The sequence below is a fragment of the Canis lupus genome, chromosome 22 (assembly GCF_003254725.2).
Source record: "Canis lupus dingo isolate Sandy chromosome 22, ASM325472v2, whole genome shotgun sequence".
Lineage (NCBI taxonomy): Eukaryota > Metazoa > Chordata > Mammalia > Carnivora > Canidae > Canis > Canis lupus.
This window is the reverse complement of record NC_064264.1, coordinates 55,576,183-55,597,600: the sequence shown is the minus strand read 5'-3', so window position 1 is coordinate 55,597,600 and position 21,418 is coordinate 55,576,183. Positions and strand designations below refer to the sequence as shown.

General features: G+C 44.2%; 2 long non-coding RNA genes across 4 annotated transcripts; one reads left to right on the top strand and one right to left on the bottom strand.

Moving 5' to 3' along the window:
- Positions 1-3,222: 3,222 nt before the first annotated feature.
- Positions 3,223-6,967, bottom strand: LOC125753364 (uncharacterized). 2 transcript variants are annotated; one of them, XR_007405015.1, is made up of 2 exons: positions 6,148-6,967; positions 3,223-3,893 (listed from the first exon to the last, which is right to left on the bottom strand). It is a non-coding gene; the product is annotated as an uncharacterized LOC125753364 (long non-coding RNA). The 2 variants fall into 2 exon arrangements; XR_007405014.1 differs by having other exon boundaries at positions 6,684-6,967.
- Positions 6,968-10,751: 3,784 nt separating this feature from the next.
- Positions 10,752-13,380, top strand: LOC125753320 (uncharacterized). Of its 2 annotated transcripts, none has more exons than XR_007404868.1 (3): positions 10,752-10,948; positions 11,115-11,748; positions 11,956-13,380. It is a non-coding gene; the product is annotated as an uncharacterized LOC125753320 (long non-coding RNA). The 2 variants fall into 2 exon arrangements; XR_007404867.1 differs by having other exon boundaries at positions 11,115-12,112; positions 12,232-13,380.
- Positions 13,381-21,418: the final 8,038 nt, after the last annotated feature.

Below are 21,418 nucleotides of genomic sequence, written 5' to 3'. Positions count from 1 at the left end.
ACCCTACTGAGAGTTACTGCTGCTTTAGCCTTTGCAGGGTAGAATCATGGAAGAAATGCAACGACATTACAGATTCACAGCCTTTGCTTTCAAAGCAGCAGTTTGAAAAATAAATTTGTGTGTTAAACATTAAGGTGAAGTTTAATACCTACTTGTTAGAAACCTTTGAAGGGAGAAAATGGGATACTTTGTTCTGGAATAGATCACTTGCTTGAATTTGACGTTACTTTTATCACATTTCCTTTGAAAGATGTTTCTGACTTAACACTTGACCTCTTTGAGAAGATAAAAGTCCTATGTCTTATTGACAAAAACGTGTGTTTGTGTTAAATGAAATACATTCTGTAATCACAAAAATACGGTTCAATGGCTTCAAGATTAGATGACTTAACACAAATTTCAAAAACACGGGCTTGAGCGTCTACACTTGTAAACAGGTTTACAAGAGTATCATGTAGATATGGTGCATATGCACTGTCTTTCCATAATAAGTCGTGTTGTCATTTCTTTGTCTGCTAAAACACTTTCATAATGAAACGTAAACTATCTCGAATGGATATGCATATTCTATGCATTTGGGGCCAGGAAACCAAGGACAAAATCAACGTATTTGTACCATAATTTTTTTATTTGAATGAAACTCAGAGTTGTTTTTTGACTGAAGCATCTAGGAAGATATATTTTTGAAACAATATTGATGGCTGGTTCTTCTCCCAGAGCTCCTGATATAAATTGGGGTGCAGCGTGGTACCGGGTCAAGAAGCTGCAAAGCATCCCTGGTGATTCAGATGGGGTGGCAAAGCTGAGAACCAGAGTGGTAGAGCTTTATATATGTTATCTGCAACCGTGTAGTATTGCTCAAATTCGGGACACCATCCCGTGCACTTAATCATACTTTTACACTGTATTCTAAACCAGGAGCTCTCAAACTTTAGTGTGCAAACAGAATTCCCTAGAAGGCATGCTGGGCCCACACCCAGAGGTTCTGATGCAGTAAGCAGGGGCAGGGACCATCGTGACTTATATTTCTAGTAAGTTCCCAGGTGATGCAGCTGTTCCTGGGACCACATTTAGAGAACCACTGGCTTAAACAGAGCTAATCACAGAATCACTCGGGGCCTCTTTTAAAACACTATCCAAGGTGAATCCTTCTCCTCCCCGGGAGATCCTGACTCTGTAGAAACGGGGCACATTTGTGTTCTAACATTTGCTAGGTGTGGGAAATACGCAAGAGTGTAATTAAATTCATATAACCGACGAAGGTATGGTGTTCTATGCAGGCGAAAATCAATTATTAAATCAGTGCTGCTCTAGATTGTTTGGGTCTCCCTAAAATTCATATGTTAAAGCCCTCCCCATACCTGATGGCATTAGGAGGGGCCTTTGGCAGCTCCATAGGATCACATGACATCATGAGGGTAGGGAACCTGTGATGAGATTGGGGCCCTTGTAGGGTGCCCAGGAGAGCCAGCCTCCACTTTCTGCCACAGTACGAGAGGCTGGCGGTCTGCCACCCGAACAGGGCTCTCATTGAGCCCTACAATGCGGACACCCCGATCTTGGACTTTCAGCCTCCAGAACTGTGAGAAAGAAATTTCTGTTGTTTATAAACCACCCCCACCCCTCCCTAGTCCACAGTTTTCTGTTAGGGCAGCCTAAACTAAGACACCAGGAAAGGTGAGGGGCATGTTATCTTTCTACCATCTTTTTGGTTTTTGTTTTTTAATTTTTTTTTTTAAATTTAAATTCAATTTGCCAACACATGTCTACCATCTTTTTGATCAATGGCATATATTTGAATGAACACTTCTTAAAAGCATCAGTATTAAGTGAGGGATGCTATGATGGTGAGGTGAGCATTAGGCTTTAACGAAAGCCATCTCTGCTGAGCGGGGCCTGTGCCTATTTCCTCATCGTCTTGGCCACTGACCTGGCCCAGCCATGTCCCAGCCTGTCACACACAACAGAGCGCGATGGCACTTGTGTCATCCTATATAACGTGATAGCTTGTCTCCACAAAACACCTGCTAATATGTTAATCAATTGTCAGATTCAGGACTTGGTATTTATTTTACACACGAGGAAAGAAGGTGAGCACATCAGTCCGCGGTGGCGAAGGGATCCTGCTCCCACGGGTGGCGTTTCCTCTGCCCGGAGCCTGTGTCATCTCTGGGGGTTCTGAGCAGGGAGGAGCCTCACTTTTTGTAATACTGAATCATAGAGATCTATTTGGGAGGATTTCGACTGTAATGAGTAGCGCCTTATATTAATGTTTCATGTATGACGGTATGTTCGTCTACTCATCCACCAGATTTCTAAAAAGAGTTCGTATATATTAGGGAAAATGTGAAACGAGCATATAAAATCCAGGATTTTACAGATATTATGTTACCAATATATTATCAATTATACCAATGTTATTCCTGAGGCTGAAGTAGGCATCGAGGTTTTTAAAAAGCAATCTATTTTAAGGAACTAAGAAATAATAATGTAGGTGTTACTTCAATACAACAAAAATTATGTAAATGATGAAGCTGGGGAGCACTCTTTTGTATGAGAGTGACATTTTATGTAGATAACGTGTTCTTTAATACAACTTAGAATGTGGTGCGTTGTCAAGTAATTTATGTGTGCACTTGACAATTATTTACTCAGGAAGATCCAGACTGCCCGGTATCTTTTTGAATTTCTTGTGTGTGTGTGTGTGTGTGTGTGTGTGTGTGTGTGGTTTCCCCTTCAAGTCTAACGCTGGTGTTAAAAGCAGCTTTCTGAAATGGCCATGATTCATTACAAATCTTCTTCTAAAAAGGATTTCAATGAAAACAAAGCAAGTTTTTTCCTTTTTTTTTTTTTAAAGCAAAGAGGTTTCTTTTTATAATCGAGACAATATATTCTTTTAAAGTGGTATTTCTTGACATTTATAGTGTTGGTGACAAGGTCATAATTTCCATCGTAATGAGGTACCTTTTAATAATGCATAACCCCTGATGTGCATCTTCTCAGGCTACACCATGGCGAGTTGCCCCCACCAAGGCTGAGGAGACTCTGAGTGGGTCACGATTTGACTTAGCAGGTCCAGTGGCCTTTCATCCACGGCTGTGCCCTAATCCAAGCTTCTTCAAGCTGTGTTTGAGTAAACCCAAATACTTCGAGCTGAGAATTCTGTGCTTTGCTGCTTTTATTCCAGGGAGTGGTTAACTGTGAATAAAGGTACTCCATGCATTCTTACGAGTTTTTAATGGTCATAGCTGAGAATGAGTAGGCGGTGATAGGACTGGGTTTTGATTTTGGAAAAGCTCTTGGATTTTTTTCTAGTTTTTGGAGTAAAGTCACATGCAGAAGTATTGCCACTGCCGAGGGGAGAAAGATCTCATCGTGCGTGTCTGTGCTGATCAGAAAGTAATGCTGACAAATAGTAAGAATTGTATACTCCAGATGGAGCTTTGAAGTGAAAATGAATCCCTCGCTCCTCCACGGCTATATGTGGGTCTCTGTGTGTTTCCGCAGTGGTGGTACCCTCTGGAGACTGGCCACAGCATCTCCACTCAGGCCTGCAGCCCGAGATCATACTATATATGTAAATATTCTTTTAAAACAGAGCTTTAATGTTCTGTAGGTAGGAAAAATAAAGCTTTCACATAGATTTTATTTTTTTTTATTTTTTTATATTTTTTTTTATTTTTCACATAGATTTTAAAAGCATTCAAACTTACTGGGGTGCCTGGGTGGCTCAGCTGGTTAAGCAATCGATTCTTGGTTTTGGCTCAGGTCCTGATCTCCTGGGTCATGGGATGGAGCCCCACTTAGGATTTCACGCTCAGCATGGAGTCTGCTTGAGATTTTCTCCCTTACTCCTGTTCCCACTCGCACGTGAGTGTGCACGCTCCCTCTCTCTAAAATAAATAAATAATTTTTTTAAAAAAGGCACTATAACTTACTGCTGAATTCGTATGGATAAAATCACGGAGAAATTCTTGACTTGTGTTACACAGAGGCATGAGGTCTGGAAAGCTTGAATGGGAAGTAGTCACCACAGTTTTGGGCATATTGTAGAGTTCAAACCCATATGTCTTAAATAACTGAGAAATGTCACTGCCATTACAAGCATCTTATAAAAGAGTAGTAGCTATGGAAGCTGAGGCTTACTAGCCATGGTAGACAGGGCCACCTCCTGCAGGAGAGGGAGGCACGTGCTGCTCTCTGGTGACCGGAGCCCCCAAAGCTTGCACCCCACTCCTGCGTCCTCCTGCATGCTGGGATTTCAGTGGTTGTGGCGCTGTGCCATTGCATGAAGCACCACTCCTCTTCCTGGGATTTCTGACAGAGTCGGATTGACCATAAATTTTGCAAAATTGCTCTCGTCTCTCCCACCTGTGGTTTTGCTTTCATGTTTGTTGGCTTTAAAAAAAATGAATCATGAGAGGAAAACCATGTGCCAAGGGTCCACCTCAATTTATCAGCATCTGTGCATTCCCCGCTAATTGCCAATGCTGTGCAGCCTCTCATATGTAGTACCAGGCGGTGACACACACTGGAATCAAAAACCCTTTGGTGTGTTTCCTTGTGGGTTTGTGAAATAGTTCCAGTCTACCCCATGTGGTCTCTCATATTTGTAGAATGCTCAGAGCACTAAGATGTTAAAATATATTTTTTTCAATCATCACTTTGTGTTTCTTATTTATGTCATTGGTTAGATAGCTTAGCCCTTGGAGTTTTTATTGACTTTGTTTCGTTTCCTAGGGAGATCGCCAACTCCTTACCAGAGATGGTAGAGGAGGCCTGTCTCGGAGCCGCCCTGCCTTCACATCCCTGCTCCTTGGGCTGGGCTTTGCACCGCTGCCCTGTGGCTTTTCTGACTCAGTGATGGTCAACGTGAAGGCACATTGCTGCCCAATCTCTTTTGATGTCTCCTGCTTCACATGGTGATTCCCTTTCTTATTTCTGTTTTGAGAAATTGAGCAAGACCTGCCATTAAAGCAGCATTGGCTAACATGATTTATACTTGGCAATAAGGCAGCCCAGGTGGCTCAGCAGTTTAGCGCCGCTGTCAGCCCCGGGCGTGATCCTGGGGACCCGGGGTCGAGTCCCACATCAGGCTCCGTGCATGGAGCCTGCTTCTCCCTCTGCCTGTGTCTCTGCCTCTCTCTCTCTCTCTCTCATAATAAATAAATAAATCTTTATACTTGGCAATAATGTAGCAACTGCCTGGAAATAACCTCAGGTTTTCTTAATTAAATTAGTCACAAACTTCCAGGGAATAACCCAAAGGTCATTATTATCACTGCAATCCTAAGAACCTATATATAAGAAAAAATGAGTTGATTACCTTATTTGGGGTTTGAGTTAATTTGATTTACACGCTGCTCTGGATAGTGGTATAAAAGGAAAGTGGTGCTTGTTTTTCATATTCTGCGGATTTCTATTCTTAGCTTGGATAGTATGCCTAAGCACTTAAAAAAAAAAGTTGGCGCACACTGCCGAAAGCAATAAATTGCTAAAGAACTCATTTTTGACGCTGGCTTTAGCACCTTTGACCTTAGACTAACTTTATTTACTCAGTTACTCTGTTAAACATTATTATATAATATATCATACAGGGATATTTTACTTTTCTGGAGGAATTATTCCTCAGGACCGCTCTGAAGCTATAGAGTGCTGTTACACAAATATTTGCATTTATCACGAATATGGTTTTAATCCCTTGCCCAAGGAACAAACATAAATATAAATTTAAGTATTCCTTCTAGATATTCTGGTGGGGGGAAGTGTCTCTGTTTCAAAATTTCAGAGAAGAAAAACTAACTGGTCCTACTTTCTGATCGTTATAGTTTGAAATGTGCATGCTTATTTTTAATTTTTAAAAAAATTTTAAAAATATTTTATTTATTTATTAGAGAGAGCACACAAGCAGGGGGAGCAAGCAGCAGAGGGAGAGGGAGAAGCAAGCTCCCTGCAAGGAGCCTGATGTGGGGCTCGAGTCCAGGACCCCAGGATCACGACCTGAATCAAAGGCAGACACTTAATCAACTAAACCACCCAGGTGCCTCAAATGGGCATGTTTAAATCCACTCTGAAAACCCCTCTAGTCCAAGCTGAGCCTAGGTGTTCTTCAGCTGATAGCAAGGCGTTCTTCGCTCTCCTCCTCACCGTAATCAGGCTGCTCATTTCTCCCCAAGCGTGTTCGCCCAGTACGGTGGTTTCCTCCAAGGCTAAGCCGGGGAAGGTCATGAATGAAGATGGGTCAGTTGAGGCTTCAACTTGAGAAGACCAACCAGGGAAATCTGTGCCGCCCCATCTCTCGCCAAGCTCCACGTTTTCTTAGGCTGTTCTGCTCAGTTCCACATACCTTGACCACGGCAGTTGGGGATGCCAACTCCCTAGCCCCAGACCTGGCATCCCTACACAAGAAGGTCTCACAGGAGCATTTTAACGTATTCCCCTCTATCTGTGTAATCAAATGCCAAGGGGCCTGAACATACTTCTGTGGGACTGGGTTCTTCTATTTCTGCACATACAGCTGCCAAATTTAAGGCATGTTAAGGAGTTCTTGCAGATAATTCCTAGAAATTGAGTCCTGTGAACACCAGAGAAGTATTTCTGCAGTGGGTCTTTGTCCCCGGGTTAACACTTTTCTAGGGTGAGTGAACTTTTCTCTGCGGAGACCAAATAGAAGAATCATTTACCTTAGCATCATACTCTGGTAGAGTCAGAATTTTCCAGTTCCATTCAGGGTTATTTCATAAATCCAGTGATGGAAATATCTTTGTTGTTGGAATGGTATTTCCATTTAGGCACAAATATTATAATTTTGGGAGTGATTAACCCTGGATCTATCAATATTTTTGCTTATGGTGTCATTCAAAGAACTGTCTATTCAGTGGAAAAAATAATCTCATTTGGAATTTGAATTAAGATGGGGGAAAAAAAGTGTTTCTGGCTTCCCCAGTAGTAACAGGTGTTCCGTGGATAGAACTGGAACCCACAATAATTATTCCAACATGTCTTATCATAAAGATTCTAGTTTACTTCCCAAGGGTTCCATTGAAACAACTGAGTGTAAAAACACTCATGTTTATAGCAAACAGTAAGAAATAAGAATGACATCAACCTGCTAGTCATCACGGAGTCAGTTTCTCAGATGGCCCGACTTGTAGGGCCAATTTCTGCCTTCAAGTCTAAGAACTACATTTCTCAGTATTAAGAAAGGAACATGAGTTATGTAGAAAGCTCAGTGGCAAACATCTCCAAGGACACTGAAATAATGAAAGAGGAGTGATATTTTATATGATTCGGCTTCTAGAAAAAGGATATAATAATACCAGGAGAGTACAGAGGGCTTAGGATTGGTAATGTGACTTTTAAAAAGAAAAATCTGTCATTTTCTTTCTTCCATTTTTTCAACATATTGATTACATTGTGTGGCTGTTATTTTGGTAGAAATGGCAGTTTGGGTTTTTTTCTTTGGACCTGTCCCCAGCTGATTGTCATTCTTCTTGGAGCCTTGCTGGAATCTCTCTCATACAGGAGGAGGAGTGGGAACAGAGCCTCTCCTAGTGGAAATTGCATTTACCCTGTTCTAGGAAATAATGGAAAGATCCATCTAACTGCTATCACACAATTACAGGACTGGCTGTCTGCTGAGATAGAGTTTTTGTCCTGTCTTGAAGTGAATTCCTGAAGGTCATTGGTTTCTTGACCGAACTCTACCCCAGTTCTTGTGTAGGTTCCAGAGAAACGCTAAAGTACATCTAAGTAAGGCATCGTCCACCTAAGTACAGCCTTGGACATTACTGGAATTGGGCCAGAATTCTTATATTTGTTTCTGATAATCAGTTACCAAATTGAAATTTGTGGGCTGGGAAAAGTTCATTTTGTTCATGTCCATAACTTTAGGTAAATCCATTTGGTTCCTTGTCTTGCATAAAAGCCCACCTTACCCGTGTGTGCAGTGGCTGAGCCAAGCAAATAATATTTTCCTCGAAAGAAGAAGACAGACTCTCTACCCTGCTAGTTTTCTTTTCATGAATTGTATATTGATTTATATTTTCATGAAACTTTGGCCAGTCTGCTAAATGTGAGTTTCTCCGAGACAAGATGTTAATCTGTATTTAATGCATGTATCATAAGGTTAAATCTGGCATGAAAGGCAATTGAGATCACCAGCGTTCTTGGTTCAGTGCTTTGCGGGAGAGAGCAGGAGCACAAATCTAATTTTACAAGGAAATTGCTGAAAGAATTGATGTCATAGAATGGATATAATAGAGCAAGGTATTTAAAATTTGCATGCTCAGGTGGGTAATAAGCACTTAGAAATTATCTCCGGCCACTGAAAAAGGACCATTTGTTAAAAAGACACTACTGTTTTTTGATAGCCGTGAGTTAGGTTATTAACTTCGCCTTTTTTTCAATTTGAGTTTTTACTATTAAGGTGACTTTACTCCAAGCATATTTTATTTTATTTTGAATGATTCAAACAAAGTACATGTTTGCACTATGAGTTTGAATATACATTCTCTCTCTATTATGTATAACTTAACCACAATCTGATCACATGTATGTATGTGTGTGTTTATTCAGAGGAAAATGAATGTGAATGTACTATTTTATCATAAATAAAATTAATTGGAAAGGGAGGGCATTGCCATGCTTGGAATTTCTTTTTGCATTAAAAAAATATTGTCTTTTGGAAGGAAAAGGAGGAGCTGAAAGTAATTTCCAAATTACTTAAAAATGCCCCAGAGTTCTGATTCCCATTGCCAGAGCAGTTTTACAGATTTGGTTTGCTTGTTGTGTGCTGTTGGCAGGACAGTGTCACAATGTAAAGTTGGTGGCGGGGAGCAAACTCACAGCCTGTGCTCAGCCTCAGGGGCGGGGGTGGTTGTGCTTCTCCCATCATGCTGGCCCTGCCTGCCAACAGGGCTCCTGGCTGCTCTGATTTAGGTCCTAAACAAACATCAGGGTAACTGAAGACCCTGGTGAGCCTTTAGGGCTGCAGGGTGACACCCAGGGAAAGAAGACTGTGAGCCAACTCTCTGATGGCCCAGAGAGAACATGAGGTGGCCCATGCTAAGGGGATTGTCCTTCGCATTTTCTGAACAGAGCAAAAAGCAAGAGAGATCATGCTGATTCCATATTACTGACAACTAAATATCTACTATTCCCTCCGAGCAGCATTTGTGATGTCTGAGTGTCATCTTTAAAAAATGGCATACACTCCAAAAGAACATTTGCAGAGAGATGTGGTACTTTAAAATAGGAAGGGCAAATTAAACATCAAGAAATACATCCACCTCTTACAGAACTTCTCAATGGTTGATGCACAAACAGATTTTCTTGGTCATCCTCCCATCCCCATCACCAAAGTTCACCGATAAGATAGCTTTTCAGGAATGGTATTCCATTGCCGAGAATGATCTCAGTTGATAAAAAAGGAGTTTTTACTAACCTAATTGACGACCCTGATTTTTTCACTAACAAAGGAACAGATACGGTGATTTTATTTAGTGGATGACTTTCTTGAAGCTCTAAGGTTAGAATCCTGTTTGAGAATTAGAAGTTTCTGGACACCATGAGTGCTGCATATGGGGTTGCTGGGGTGACTTTTAGGGGTTGACCAATGATCTGTGCAGGTGGGTTCTGAAGGAGTCCTGGAAGGGCGGCATATTTCAGAAAGTGGGGATAACTCAGAAGATGATTGAGACAGAGCACTGGCAAAGAGATGGAGGGAGGGCCAGATGTTCAAGCTGGTGGGCATGAGCTCAGGGTGGAGAGCTGGTACAGAGCGTAGGCCTCTGGCCTCTGGTTTGGAGGGTATCTGGTATCTGGCCCTGCCCTTTTGCATTGCAGCCAATAGATGCTTACTCTTTGGAGTTTAAGAATCAGGAAGGACAGGTATGTTGCTGTTGTTTTTTTTTATTTTTATTTTTTATTTATTTTTATTTTTTAAAGATATATATTTTTTTAAATTTTTATGATAGTCACAGAGAGAGAGAGAGAGAGAGAGGCAGAGACACAGGCAGAGGGAGACACAGGCAGAGGGAGAAGCAGGCTCCATGCACCGGGAGCCTGATGTGGGATTCGATCCCGGGTCTCCACGATCGTGCCCCGGGCCAAAGGCAGGCGCCAAACCGCTGTGCCACCCAGGGATCCCCATGTTGTTTTTTAAAAAAAAATTTTTTTAAATTTATTTGACAGAGAGAGAGAGCACACACAAGCAGCGGGGGAGGGGCACAGGGAGAGGAGAAGCATACTCCCCGCTGAGCAGGGACCCCCCCCCCCGCCCCCCCACCATGTGGGGCTCAATCCCAGGACCCTGAGATCACCACCTGAGCCGAAGGCAGATGCACAACCAACTGAGCCACCCTGGCGCCCCAGGGAGGACAGGCTCTCTCAATAACAACATCATCGATTACAAAGCAGTACAGCTCTGGAAAGCAGATTTTTAACGTGGGGGAGAATTCAGAGTGGGGTACAGAGGTGGAGTCCTACTTAGAAGGACGGGCTTTGTGGAGCTCCCCACAGTGTGCAGTGGGTGGAGGGTGATTGTAAAGTTCTAGCAACCTAGGTGGTGAAATCCACTTCTCTCTCTTAAGTCTCAGAGGAAAAGGAAAGAATGTTATGGGTTGAATTGCATCCCCTCCAAATTCAAATGTTGCATTCCTATCCCTCATTACCCTAGAACGTGACCTTATTTGGAAACAGGGTCCTTGCCGATGTAATTAGTTCAGATGAGGTCATAATGCAGTAGGGTGGGTCCCTAATCCAATATGACCGGTGTCCTTATAAAGAGAAGCTCAGACACAGGCATATGTTTATAGACAGATGAGGGCGAAGCTTCTACAAGCCAAGGAACACCAAAGATTGCCAGGAAACCACCACAGGCTGGGAGGGAGCCGTGGAACAGATTTCCTTCACAGCCGCCGAGGGAGCCAACCCACTCTCCAATTTGGTGAAGTTTGAGCAATCACTATTTGAGTTTCATAAGCCTAGACATGTCTGTAAAGACGAAGGCATCGTGGATGCTGATGTAAAATCTTTGTATAAGTCAATTATTTAATGGAGGCGAATTCACAATGTGTCTTGAGTAGCTAATTGTAGATTTGTCCATATTTCAGCATCAAGCTTTGCTTCCGACAGCTCTTACCAGTTAAAGTGCACGACAGCCATTGTTCAAGTGGCTTCCAGGAGCATCACTTGATGTGGCCAGGAGAAACCCCACAGCCAGAGCTCACGAAACAGAGCACACGTGTGCGATGTTGGCCATGGTGTGCCGCCTCATGGGATCAGAAACCTAAACATCTAAAAATCCCAGGACGTCTTCAGATCAGGGAAACCTGATTTGGCAACAGCCTCCTTTCTGTGGCGCATTAATACTTAAATGGAAAATCTTCTTCTCTTAGCCATGGTTATGTAACACCTGAAATGGGAGCTCATTCATATTCATGCACGTCTATACTAACATGGTTCCCCTTTGTCCGTTAAACAACCTGAGATCTTTTCCTCTTTTAGGGAAAGGAGGAGATGGAGGTGGAGGAGACAGGAGTGGGAGGAGAGGAAATCTCAGATTTTTGAGTTTGAAAATGAGAACACTGGAAAGTAGGAGAGTCTGGGGAAACTCAAGTCCTCTCTCCGTGAGGTTTCAAAGAAGCTGAAATGAAAGAGGATGCCATCAGAACTTGTCTTGACACATATCAGATAAAGCCAGAGCCCACCCCCTGCTCGCAGCCACCTTGCTGAAATGTCCTGCAGGTCAGTAGGGGGAATAATCAGCAAACCTGTCACGGGAGCCAGCTAGTTAACTGCATAGATGGTGATCTTGATCTGAGAAGAGATGAAGACTGAAGAGGCAAGAGGTTAAAATCACTCTGGTTCCCTAAGTGTTCCTTAAATCTAGAATAAGATAAAGCTGTAGTGAAGATGGAAGAAATGAGCCTCCTCTATCATTCTGTTAAACAGAAGGCGACAGAGATCCAAGAGGTGATGGCTGCAGAAGGGAAAGTGCTAACTTGGTTCCTTTTTGCTGACGGTGCATTCCAGTTAGAGGTTCATCTCCAAATATCGGTGGGGAAACATCTGGAGCATGTGGAGCCATCGCTAGGGCATCTTTCATCAGGTAAATGAGCAAAATTGTTACGAAGGAATTTGTGGAATCCATCCAGGCTGCTTTAACAAAATACCCTAGGCGGGGAGTGGAGGGAAGGCTTATAAATGATGGAAATATATTTCTTGAAGTTCTAGAGGCTGGAAGTCTGAGATCAAGGTGTCCGCGAATCCAGATGTCTGGTGAGGACCTGCTTCCTCATCCATAGATGGCATCTTCTCCCTGTGTCCTCACAAGGTGGGAGGGCAAGGGAGGGAGGGAGCTGGGATCTTTTATAAGGGCACTAATTCCATTCCTTGGGCTCCAACTCATGCCCTTATCACCTCCCAAAGGTCTCACCTCCCAGTAAAATCACATTGAGGGGTAGGATTTCAAGACACAAATTTTGGAAGGATGCAAATATTCAGTCCATAACAGAGTGGAAACACAAGATAAAATACTGAAACACACTGATGCGCATCATCCATCCCCACTTGATTTTGGGGAAGATGATAGAAAAGGGAATTTGTGGGGTGGCACCTGAGGAGTTTTAGTTCAGGGAAGCAAATGACTTCTGGACTGAGGAAGGTGGTTCTGCAGATATTCTGGAAAATGGTCTTAAACAGTTAATCTACTCCTCGGCCCCATGCTCTTCAATGAAAAGTGCTGGTACAAAAATCCTCAGGAGTTCCTTTTATTCTGGAAATATTGGAAAGGCACAAGCTGCAAAATCTCTTTATGATTCTAGTCTAACATCCCTTGTTTGTTTAGCGATTCAAAGTCCAAATGAAAGTCCAAAGCCTCCCCCCCCAACCACCCCAACCCCTCTTTTGTAATTCAGAGAACTTTCTTCAGGAAATTGCTGGTATAGATTTTCAAAGGTTTTGTTGCAAGTTGGCCAGATCCTTCCTAGAAGGGAGTTGTTTCCCTAAAATCTGAGTTTATCTTTATATCCACCTGACAATCTGCCTTGGCCGGGGCTGTGTGCCACTTATGCCCAGGACACGTCAACTAAAGCCTCGGTGTCCATCGACAGATGAATGGATAAAGAAGCTGTGGTCTATGTATACAATGGAATATTCCTCAGCCATCAGAAACGACAAATACCCACCATTTGCTTCGACGTGGATGGATCTGGAGGGTATTATGCTGAGTGAAATAAGTCCATCGGAGAAGGACAAACATTATATGGTCTCATTCATTTGAGGAATATAAAAAGTAGTGAAAGGGAATAAAGGGGAAAGGAGAAAAATGAGTGGGAAATATCAGAAAGGGAGACAGAACATGAAGACCCCTAACTCTGGGAAACGAACTAGGGGTGGTGGAAGGGGAGGTGGGCGGGGGGGTGGGGGTGACTGGGTGACGGCCACTGAGAGGGGCACTTGATGAGATGAGCACTGGGTGTTATTCTATACGTTGGCAAATTGAACATCAACAAAAAATAAATTTATTAAAAAAATAAAATAAGATAAAAAACCATTTGGAAAGGAAGAAAAAAAAAAAAACAAAAAAAACAAAGCTAGCTTCTGAGCCTCAGTCTTCTGGGCCTTTCTTCCTCCCCTGACTGCTGTTGCTTGAACACCTGCCATGAGGATGATCACTTGGTTTGTCATTCCTCTGGGTCTGAAGGTCGGGTGTGCTGTGGGGCAGGGAGGATTGCAGAATTTTGGCGGACCCTCCTCAGCTCTTTAGAACCCTGGCTCATGCACGAGTTCTCCTCTGTCCCATTGCCCTTCCCATCACACAAAAGCCTTAATACTGTCAGGACAATAGGATGATAATAAAGCAGGAGAGTTCAGTAGGCAGCATTCATAAACTATCTAAATTAAGTAGCCTAGAAGGAAGGAGAGGCTTCCCCCCCCAACCCCCGCGTAAATATGAGAGGCTGGAACCCCTGGGGCCACCGAGGAGTCCTGCGTGCTGCTGGAACAGCACTGAGGAAGCTCAGACCACACACATGCACGCATGCACAGGTGGTGGTGTGCAGAGAGACCCAGGGAAGGTGCAAGGCAACATTCACAGTTGTGTTGGATTGTTACTTCACTGTGCAGGCAAGAATATTAAGGAAAAAAAAATCCCCCAAGACTGTTCCTTAGCTCTTTAATAATTAGAGTCTTTGTAAGATTGTAGAAGCATGTCTTCTCTGACAAGGTTAAATTTATAAATTTCAGTGCTGGGGCAACTTCAAGATTTTTCTCAGCCTTTATAAAAGGTAGCAGTGGGGGATTCACATTGTGTTAGCGTTTGCCTTTAAAATAAAAAGAAGCGCGTGGGTGTTGGAATCAAGATGCTGTTGGGCATGTATGATTTAATATTTGTCATGAAGCAAAGGGAGAGAGAGCTGGAGGGACTGGATGAATGGAAGTTGACACCCTTTACTTGGGGACCAGATGATTTATTTCCAAACTTGTTCATCTTTTCAAAACATTGTATTTTATGATAATTTCAAATGTGTGGAAAATGTACCCAAAAAGGTATATGGAGAGCTCCTGTATTCCCTGTACTTGGTTTGGTAGGATGAATAATAGCCCCCCAGGACATCCAGGCTCTGATGCCTGGCCTCTGAGAGTGTCATCCTGTAGGACAGAAAGGGACTTTGCAGATGGGATCACTGTGATGAGTGATGATGGGGTTATCCTGGATAATGCAAGCAGGCCCTCACTGTCACCAGAACTGTCCTTGCAAGAGGGAGGCTCAGGGAGATTGGACTGTAAAGAGGAGACGCTGAGGAGAGAAGCAGCCTTGCTTGAGTGATGTGCTTTGAAGCCAGAGGAAGGGGCCACGAGCCAAGGAAAGGGCGAGGGACGGATCTTCTCCACCCACCGCCAGCCCTGCTGCCCCCGACTTCAGCCCCTGAGACTGGCCTTACACCTGGAGCCTTCGAGACCTTGAGAGAATAAACGTGTGCTGTTGCAAACCACCAGGTTTGTGGGTAATTGGTTACAGCTGCAACAGGAGGCTAATAAACCCAGATTCATTTATTTTTAACATGTTGTCCTTTGCTTTTCTGTTCTTTCTCTTCTGTGTATATATGCTTTGTTATTGGTGGTGCCGTTATTATTACTGAACAGCTTTTGAGAGTCATGACCCGGCACGTTTTCCCTCATAAAAGGGGAAATGACAGGAAGTTTAATCCAGGGCTGCTCTGCGAAAACTCGCCTTGTCAACCATCACTGCCCCTGCTTTTCTTACTGCTGTGGCCAGTGGAGACGTTGTCCCGCCGTGCAAACCTGTGCTTCCCGAGGTTCTTCTAGAGGATACTCTCTGCATCTTCTTGTGGACTCTGCATGAACACACACTCCCTGTCGGCCTGCATTAGGTTGTCCCTGCCCCCCACCCCGCCCTGGTGGCCCCTTTCCAGCCTCACCTTGGGTCACTGTCACCTTTGTGTTTTAGTTGCCTGGGCAAGCTAGCTCCCTTGGTCTGCGGCCCTTTACACACACCTGTACCTGCCCTCCGATTAGTTGGTGAACTCTGACTCACCTGGCAGGCCTTAGCCTACCCATCATCCCCCTGGGAAAGCCTATACTCCCAAGTTCTAATTTATGCATTCACATCACCTTGTGCTTTTCTGTGCAATACTCCACACAATCATAAGTATTTAATTGTGTGTGTGTAGCTTGCTAGTGAGATTGAAGTATAAAAACCATTTCCTATCTCCTAAACATCTGGGCGTGGGCAGCAGGTCACTGTGAAGAGGATCTTCCCAATTAGAAAAAAGTCATTTGACTGCCTGCCCTTGGCCACATAGGGGTGATGCAAGTCACTCCTAGATTGGGTCAATATAGGGGGTGCCAAATGGCTGAATCATCTTTTCATATTTTTTTCTCTGTTTTAGCAGAGGCTGTACCTCCCTTTGGCATCTAGATTTCTGGGCAAAGGAGACAGGGGTTTTCCTTAGGAGTGCAAAGACCTCTGGGAGGGAAGGAACTGAGTGCCTGCAACAGCCCCTTTCAAAGTGGGTGACACTGGAGAGACACCTGAGTGCCCCCGGAGGGAGAGGAGATACTGAGCTGGCATGACTGTATAAAATTCTCAGCAACCATTTTGTCTAGAGCTGGAGCGACCTACATACCCAAGCATCTGGACCTGGACTGGTGCTTTGGGAGCAACGAGGGGGTGCCTGAGTCTGATGTAAGTGATGCACACAATCCTGGGTCTGCCTGCAGGTTCACTGGCTGTGAAGGGAGACAAAGCTGGATGTGGTGCTTCTAAGCACATGGGGATGCTTGAGAGCTTCCCTGGGAAGTGTCAGCACTGCAGAGTATAGGTACCCCTGTCTGGTAAAAGTAGACCACACTGGAGAGCAGTGGTTATTGATTTTAGCATCTGCCTTCCTCCGTAGAGTGAAAATATCTTGAGGGCAGTGCCATGGTGCCTTATCTGGGGCATCTCCTAGACCTAGCATTGCCTGGATTGATGCTTCGTTTACTGAATTAATGAAATGACACCAAATTAAGAACGTCCATTCAAATATCAACTTCTCCATAGAACTTCACAACTAACCTCATTCTCTCCATTCAGTTCAGTAAATATGCAAGAACTCTATTAACTATGCATCTAGGTATGTATACATATGGATGGCTAGTACCCACATGTGTAATATCTATTTCCAGTATTATTTTAAAATCCTGCATATTTTATTTGACTATTTTTCTTCTGTCTACTTGACCTCTTTATCAGATTACCGGTTCTTTGGTGGGATCATAATGTTATTTTTTTTTAAAAGGGACTGCTTCATAACATCTTCAAGTAAAGAACCCTTCTCTTTTGAGATCCCAGACCTCCCCTGCCTTTCTCACGACAGTAGCCGTATTCCCAATGTTCTTCAAGAAATAGATATAAGGTCTAAAGTTCCCAGGGATTCACTGTCCATCCTTTCAGAACCATGGCTTTCTGATATCTCAGAAGAATACTTTGTAAAATTCTCTGCGTGAGAAGATTTGGCATCATCTTCCAGGTTGCCATGTGGGTGCTTGGGAAGCTCCCCACCACACCAACACCTTCCCTTTAGTTGGAAGAAAATGTTCCTTCCATAACTTGGGGGAGAGAAATCCTTAACTTGGGATCACTCTCCATGGTCAGCACCTGATGTGGGTTCTGGCATTACAGTCAGTAGTGGGGCACATGGGGATGACCCTCTCGTGAACAGAAGAGCGAAGCCCCTGAGCGGGAAGAAGTAAGCCCGAGATGGCTGGGCCTTCTTGGAGATGCCAGAGATGGGGTTCACCAAGTTCACGTGTTGTCCGGGCGTGGGCTGCACCTCCTGCTCTGAATGCTTTTGTAACTGTGTTTGGCTGACTGACATAGAAGTTTGCATAAAACAGGCTTACTTAATAGGAACTGACCTCAATCTTTTTCCAGGCCCACAATGGAAATTTTCAATAAGAGAAAGTCTGTTTAATACATGCATTTTGTAAACATTAAATCGAATTTACCAAAAGTGTTTTTACTTTCATGCTGCTTTGCACAATGAGTTCCATCTGGGAAAAGCCACAGTTTTCAGGAGTGGGAGTGAATTTCTTCTATTTTATTCTCAGGAAAGTCTGTGAAATCACCAATCTCTCTGGTGCTTTTGAGCAGAAAAACTAAATTTCATGAGGTGATGGGGCATCAGGGGCTGCCCATGATGAATCACCATCAGTTTCTGCATGACCGTTCAATTTTCAATACTGTGAATCGACTTTAGCCAGAGAGCACCTACTAGAAAGTACAGGTCCCTGCAGTATATTAATTTCCTAACATCCATGTTCTACCCTTTGCAATGCATTTCATTCTCCAGGTGTGTCTTTAGGAAATGAGACCCTTTGTCCGGGGTTGGGCTGCATTTCTTTAATAGGGCAAGAGGCACATCTAATGTGAGAAGGACCATAAAGGACCATCCAAGCAATGTGGCCTCTTCCAGAGAGAAACCCCAAGTCGAAAAGATCCCCAAATGCTACTTGTAGGTGGAGCTGCAAAGATGAGGCGTTATTCTTGCTTCTAATTCGCACCGTGCATTAATAGAGATTCCTTTGGAGTCCCCGCAATTCCAGGCAATTCTCTTAGGCTTAATCTATTTTCCTAGTGACAGGAAAATATTCACATCCATATCCAAACTCATAAATTGAATCCAGAAGTTTACTGAAGCTGAGGGAAAGCACACCATGGTAATAGCCATGCCTCGAACTGTGGAAAAGCCAAAAATCTCTTTTGCACAAGAAAGGCAACAGTTTCATGTTGTTGGAGGCAAGGATTTTGTTTCCCCCATCCACATTTGTCTCTGTGACCCACATACAGTGTCCCTGAAATTGTAGGGGATCCACATTAATACAAGAGCAAGCAGGGTCCCCAGTCCACCCCAGAGTTCTGGTGTAGTGTGCTCAGGTTAGCTTAAGGAAACCAAGAGGTGGGATGTTCCAGAGGGAAGAGCACAATCCCAGCTCTCCAACAGCCATCAAAGTTGTAGGTGACCATGTGTCATACGTGACAGCCAAGGATCTTGGTTCTTCCCAAGCTGAGCAGCAGCCTCTGAGGTGGCCTGGAGGTGAATGAAAACCTGGTCCTTGTCCAGGGACTGTGAATAGAGACCCACTGAGAGGGACACTGAGTTGTGGTGTTTGTTTGTTTGTTTGTTTGTTTGTTTGTTTGTTTTTCCCGAGACCTAAGAAATACACAGAGAGGCTTAGCTTCCATGGGTTCTGGCTACATGACCATGGGATTGCTTTTCTTCAGAAACATTCTTTAACCTTTCCCTGTGTTTTAATGATCTACTGTTGCTGATCAGTCTGCCTTAAAGTTTAGTGGTTGAAGCCCATGGTGGGTTAGGAATTTGGGCAGGGCTCCTGATTGCTCCATGTGGCTGACTGCTGGACTGAGCTGGAAGGTCCAGACAGGCTTCGCTCACATGTCTGGCTCCTCGGTGCCCCTTTTTCTCCATATGGCCAGCTTGAGCTTCTCACCACTTGCTGATTTGGGAGTCGTCAGCCTTGTTGCATGGAGACTGGCTTATAAGAAGCAGGATGAAGAAAGCTGAAAGGCTAAGCTTGGTCCAGGCACAACATCCCTCTTGCCACATTTTCTTGCTTGAAGACCACAAGGGGAGAGGAGAAAAGGTCTTCCCTATGGACGTCAGGAGCAGCATGGGCTCACAGGGAGGTATGGAATCTTGGTGGCCACGCTGGGGGACAGCCTGCTGTGCACTGCATGTCTGTGCCCTCCCCCTGCCCCCTCTCCCTATGTACACATGGCAGCCCTCATCCTCAACATGATGGTGTTTGGAGGAGGGGCCTTTAAGAGGTGATTATCATTAGGTGAGGTTATGAGAGTGGGATACTTTCAATGGGATTCATGACCTTGTTAAAAGAGGAAGAGACACATGTAAGATGACAGCGAGAAAGCAGCCCTCTGCACACCAGGAAGTGAGTTTCAGACACAGAATCTGCCAGCACCTTGATCTTGGACTGCTAGCCTCCAGAATAAATAAATAAATGAAAAGAAATAAATGTTTGGTGTTTAAGTACCCCCCTCCCCAGTCTATGGTATTTTGTTGTAACAGCCCGAATGGACAAAGATATGACCCGCGGTATTTAAGAAGGCTTACTACCTGTGGGATCCTGAGCACATCCTACTCCTTGTAAAGGATGGAGACTATTGCGCTCTTCTGTTTCCTTCTCTGGCGATGGTTCCTCATGGCCAACACCTGTTTAGGGGAGCCCTAAGCTCGCAAGGGTTTTGGGAGAGAGGATGAAATCTACCAACACTGTTGGCCAGAGGGATCGTGCTCTATGGGGGAATGCACGAGTACACAGATGAGCTAGCGTTGAAAGGTGGGAACATAAGTGCAGGGAAGGGATGAACGAAGGATGAGGCTATTTGGAGAAGAATTTAAAAAGGCAAGCTGATGAGGATGTCGACATGTTTCTCCTATAGGCAGTAGGGAAAGGTCTTTCTAAGAGACAGAACAGAACAGAACGAGCAGCTAGGATTCATTGCCTTGGAGGCTGAAAGTATGAGCTTTGTGCATTCACCTCCTCATCTTTGCAGGCAGCAAAGGGCATGGAGTGTGTTCCATGATAGGCACTGTTCTTGGCAGAGGGGACACACGGTGAGTAGTTTGAGATGCAGAAGAAGGTCCTTTCTTGCCGCGATCACATCTGACGTTTGGGAGGAGGGTGGTTTTCTTCTGTGTCGTGGACCTGGCTCGGTCGATGGAAAGTCCATATGCTTCCTCTCCATCCTCCTCCCCTCCAGCTTCTCACAGCCTCCTCAGGGGCACAAACCCACAGCACAGAGGGCCCTGAGCACCCCAGGGGGTGGGGGCAGAAGACAGCTGTGACAGCACACCCCCCTCCAGGTCCCCTCTCATCCCTGGGGCTCACTTGTCACCAGCTACTTCCAGCTGAAATGCATGGAGCCTCTCAGCAGGTAGTTACTCTGGCTTTCCTGGAGGGTGAGGGCTTTTGGTGGGCTTTGTTGATGTTTGGAAGACCAGCTCCCGTCTGGTGGCCATATGTACCCCCTGGGCTTCCCGTAAACCACTGTCATGACAAGGCAGGGCTCTTAATATCATTTTCGTTTTTCGTAGATGGACTAATCTGAAATCGAGATATGTTTTGTTCATCGTGTTAAGAAACTGGGACCCTCACATCAGGTTAATCCACTGTTGCATTTTCCTGCCATTCATACACTCAGGGAGAGTCTTTTCTGCCTGAACCTTTCAACATCTCAGCCTATCCCTGGGGCCCTAATTTGGGGGTAGGCCTTGGTTCCTTTCACCCCTTCTATCAATCACTTTTGCTCCTTATGCAAACACAATTTTGTCATTGTTCTAAAAATAGATGCTTTCAAGGAGGCTGGTAACCAGTTTATCTTGTCCTTCTCTGTAGCTGTTTTTACTTGTAGCAGCAATAATAGGACGTGCCCACCATTTTTCAATGCAGTAATGTGGTTCTCTCGTGGATATAAACAACTCACCTTTTGGCCTTGTAGTTTACTCGCTGGGGAGCATGATTATTTTTTTTATTGCCTTGTAAAGTAGCTTGCCTGTCACATTATAGCTTAATTGGGAACACAAAATAATAAATAATTTAAAATAGGAATATTGCTGTCTGTACAGGGAGGCGAGTAAAACACGGCCCAGACTAGGTCCCTCCGAGGGTTCTAGAACCCTAGTGCTTTAAATAAGATTTGCACCGAGAATGCCTTTGAATCTTTCCTGAACCTCTGCCTGCCTCTAATTCCCCAGATCACGTGGCTTTGTTTTCTCATCGGCAGATTGAGAATGCTTGTCAGCAAGTGTATTCGCTGGAAAGGATTTTAATAGGCCTGGAGCTCCATGGTCTGGTCTGTAGAATGGGC